A 5,080-nucleotide genomic window follows, 5' to 3' on the forward strand; every position below is an offset into this window, starting at 1 on the left:
CCCCTAAATATTCACCCAGATGCTTGAGAACCTAGCTCTACGTACCTGTGTTGCCTCACTGAAATGATTTGAAAGTGTAGTTTATCAATGTGCTGACATGGGTTTTGTGGTCTGTAAGATTTTCCAGTAAAAAGAGTGGCTGAAAAAAGCAAAATTGCTCTAATATCATTGTGTTGCATGCTATGGTGCTGTTGTTTCTCTCACCCTTATCTGGCTTTATTCGGAATGACTCCTGTAAGATTCACCTTTGAATGTGTAGAATCATGGTTTATTTTTTTCTTTGTCTGGTTTCATTAATTTGTGGATTAGCTGAGGAGAAGAAGCAATTGCACTCGTACCCCCTTCAAGTGACATTTGGTTCCTTCTATTTTTCTTCATTTCCCTAATATTTGCTGTTCTTTATACATTCCTTCTCTTGCCTTTTCTTTTCTCATTTCTCAGCCTCCTCTTTTCTCCCAGGACTACATTCTGACACCCTTAAGCAGTGAATTGGTCTTTGCTTACTGTAGTACTCACATCAATCTTGTGGTTGTGGCTCTGGCCCTTATTCCTCATTCCAGAATAGTTTCCCTTCCTCCCCCACCTCTTCTCTCTTATCTGTCTTTTAGGAGAATAATGTCTTTCAAAACTTCAGTGAGTGGGAATAGCAGTGTCTGTGAATACTTATTTGCTGTATAAATATGTCAAAGCTTTTTCTTCATAGTGGCCACCCACGTTGCTGCATGTTCTTAGAACATCTCATGTTATTTTTGCATACAATGAGACCTCATGTGTTTTGCTAATTTTGTTGAGTAAAGATATGCTCAGGTTGCTGACATTTTCATCTGCATTTCGTAAAAATGAAAAAGAAAAATCAAGTGGTCTCCTATGGCACCTAAAAGTAGGAGAGCGTTTCACTTTTTGAATGTCGTGCTAATTTTTCTTGCCCAAATTGTGCAGATCTGTGCAACCCTTGTGTTGGCTACTCTTTGCGTTAAGGATGGAAGATGTTTATTCCCTGTAGCAGCTCTGGGCTGCCATATATTTTGAATGAACATCTGAGAGGTCATAATGAGAGGTTGTCCAGAAGACAACCTTGCTGATGGACTGCACTTCCCACTTTGGGACATGGTTTTCTTAGCTCTCCACTTGTGTAATTTTTCCATGTGGTGTAAATGTTTTGAAGTGAGACTGAGACATCTGCCAGTAACTATCTTCCTTAGCCTTACTCCGCAGAAGTGCATAGGCACAAACTCCTCTTTAAGCACGTGAGGACTGGTAAATTCAGTGGGACTACTCATATGCTTAAAATTAAGCTCTCTCTACTTAAAGACTACAGTGATGCCTTACATCTGGCTTTTAGCCAGCATCCTGAATATTGGTCATTGATCCTACTGCTGGAACCTAGCCACAAAAATCGTTCCAGTTTGGTTTTTGTGCGTGTTTGTGGTTTGTTTTTTTGTTTGTTTTTTTGGGGTTTTTTTGTTTGTTTTTTTTCTTTTTTTTTAATGGATTTGCTACAAAGACACTGGGAAACCCATTTAAAATAACATTCAGTCATTTGACACTTTGGTGTCTGCTTTGAGCTAATGAACTCTTACGTTTAATTCAGTCTTGTTAGGACACAGTCCCTCCTGAAACCTGAAGTTTAATAGAGAGATGAAGCAATTTTATTGGTGTAACAGTGAGCAGGAAGTTATCATCAATCTCATCTTTTTCAAGCATAACTTACAAGGTCTTTCTAATCTGATCAGCTTTCTTGAACACAGTATGTTGATGACTTGCTTCAAGTCATCCATGTGGAGATATTATACCTACTACATATGATAAAACAATCTAAGGCAGATCAACTGCTTATAATCTAATTAGTTTGGTCTTTTCTTTTACAGTTATGCCCTGAGTACAGCTGTGCAAAATTCACATAATTTGTTTCACAGAATTTTACACATTTTTCTTTTTGTTCTGTTTAGCTTTATAACTCCAAGATTTCAGCTTTATTTGCAGCTTCAGTGAAATTGCTAGTCCCACCTCTGAAGCATATGAAATCAGATCTATTTTTTTTCTAAGTCTGAACTATTTTCAGCAAGTAAATGAATCCATTTAAACTCAAAACTTAAAGTTAATTCTTTGCTACAAGTTTTCATGAGAAAATGCCAAGCGGTTCCAGTTTCATTCCAGATGTTACAGGTGCTTTCAGATTAAAAATGGTGGGATCAGAGTTTTTACATGAACTGTCATGAGTTCAGTAATATCAGTACAATACAGATTAAGAGACTTTTCTTGATTCAAATATTCCAGCCTCTGTTTAGTTCATCTTTGGCACATCAGAGCAAAAGTAGGTTGTGTCCTTTTTTTTTTTTTTCCCCTTTGGATTTAGGGATTTGAAAACATTAAAAATACAAATATATAATTCATCATTATTTTTACTTGCATAGCTCTTAGTACAAAAGCCTATTGATGCATGACCATTTCTTCAGCTTGAAATGTGCAGAATACCTGTGGTGGATTCTCAGGCAGACACTCAGCTTCCTGCTGTGGATGTCAGTGGTAATATATTTTGGATAAATTAAAATATACCTTTTACAAAGAAATTCCTTCTTGGAGGACTCCAAATGCACAAACCCTTCTCAGCTGCTTTTGGGTTTCCACAAACAAGTGGGTCCACAACAGAGAAGTACCAAATTCTATCTGGTTGCACACAGGACAAGGTTGAAGAGCACTCTTGCTTCATTTCTGTCAGGAGCTAAATCTAATTCACTTCAGTTGATTGGTTTAGTTTTTACATTGATGGAAATAGACAACATTATTAATTTTTAGTAAATCACTTTAACTGTAAATGAAAGACTGGAAGATAGGGCCTGATTTTCTTTCTAGAGTACATGAAGGATGGATTTGTTCATCATGTTTCCATATATCTTTGGCAGGAAATACGTTGGCTAAATTTAAAGGGTAATAAGAGGGTTGTAGCAGATAAATTGTTTCACTTAGATTTGAGATATAAAAGTGGGTATTTTACAATCCGTGTATTTATGTCTGATGCTTGAATAACATAGCTTGTATTACTCTTGCCATTCCTTGAAGTGAATGCTTTGAAAATAATATGTTGGCAAAGAGTTTCCCTTTTTTCCCCCCCCTTTCCTTTTCACCTTGTACTCCCTGTACTCTGTAGCTGTTTAATATGTAACAAGTAGAACTAGGGTATTGCCAAGACTTGCATAAGCAATGTCTTTTGCTTCTGGTTTAATTTCTTAGGAAAGTGGGAACTAATTTTTAAAATAGCTAATACAGTCAGGGGATGTGTACTATTGGATGACACAGTATTAAGAGATTTGAGGCCCCCAAATTACAATGACTTTACTATTTTTTAATGTATTAGTACTGGTGGTAGATTGCATTAACATTGTCAATATAATTTACCCAAGATTTGTCAAACCTTTGCTTTAGCAAACATTACATTAACAATACATTCAAGCCAGTCGTTACTGCAGTGTACTGATTTGGTTTCTGGAGCTTACCTGGCCTGCTGGAAGGACTCTGCTTTTTCTCTTTTCCATGGCCTTAGCTATGTTAACAGTTTCATGGTGACTCCTAATCCAACAGCAGGTTGAGCAAGTCCCCACTTGTTCATTTATTCAAGTTTTATATCCTGGTAATTTGTTGAAAGCTTGTGGTGAAGTTGTACATAACCTTTAATTCCGCTATTGCTAGCACTTTTAAACACCAGTAAAGGATTCTGAAATTTTCAGTAGGATGCATACTCCTAATAGGGAAACTTAATTATTACCCCAGTACTTCAGAGCTCTTGTTGGCATCCGAGTTACACACACTTCATATGTACAGTGTAACCTTCAACTCTCAGTCAACAGGCTATGGTGTACTTCACAGGCTAGAAAGAGCAGGGGTTTTGGATATTATTAGCATTATTAAGGCTGCAAGGACATACCTAAGAAAATCTTTATATGCTAATCTTGCTTTTCTCCCTCTCTTTCCCTTTTGCCCCTTCTCTGTGTTTCAACTGCCTGTTTTATTCATGTTGTTGAATCACATCAGGGTAAATTAATCATGTTGCTTTTAGTTTAAATAATAAAGGGCATCTACTTATCCTCTCCTAGTACATTTGGTAGTGGACTAATTTAAATCCTGTGGCTACATTCAGTAAGGAATTTAATTTTCCAGATTGAGGTTGGGGGTGTGTGTGTATGAGAATTTAATTCCAGAAGTTTTGGGATGCCTGGATCAGGACACAGCTGACTAATGGAAAGGTATCTGCTGCACAACACACTCCATGTGTCAGTGTATAATGCTGTGAGGTTTGTTCTGCCTACTCAGTATTGGCGAACATTTTTATAGTTATAGGGAAGACTTTCCAGCATGCATGGGTCCCTGTTTGAAATGGGTAGGCTCAGGCTTCAGGTTTGTGTATCTGACCCTTTTTCAAATTGCAGATGCTTTCTGTTTCATTTTGCAAGTGACTGCTCCAAATTTGTTTGAAATTTGGTACTGCCATAGATCAGGGTGGGCCAAGGCTGGAATAACATTCAGCAATTGAAAAATTGCAAACTAATGGAGAGTTTTTTTGAAAAAAAGAATTATAAATATGCAGGCAGCCGGTGGGATTTTGCTGCACACATTGGGACCACTTTATTTGGACTAAAGTACAGTATGAATTGAAAGCGAAACTACCGTCCTTTTGATTAACTCCCATACAGACTCTCTTATTTTGAAATCAAACTACTACAGAGATGAGCCTTTAGACAAATGTTGACCCATTGTGTGGCTGTTTAACCCCCTCCCCAAAATTCACTGTAGTTTCATAGCTTCAATTCAGCAAATGGCTAATGAGATTGATAAAATGTTGAAGCATAGCTGTGGTATTTTAATCAGTCTCCAAAGCTGTTTATTGGGAGTATGCACTAGAACTGGAGAGACTGTTGATATTTTTAGATCCAGTCAAAAACTGCAAGAAAAATGTCATGTCTGTTTGCTCAGGTTTTAAAATGAATTTATTTTGGCTGTACTTTCACTTCTTTTATACGCCATGGAGAGACACAGATTCTGGCTGGCTCTGCAGCAAGTTAACCTATTTGGTAATTGTCATCTT

The sequence above is a fragment of the Falco rusticolus genome, chromosome 8, assembly GCF_015220075.1.
Source record: "Falco rusticolus isolate bFalRus1 chromosome 8, bFalRus1.pri, whole genome shotgun sequence".
NCBI classification, from domain to species: Eukaryota; Metazoa; Chordata; class Aves; order Falconiformes; family Falconidae; genus Falco; species Falco rusticolus.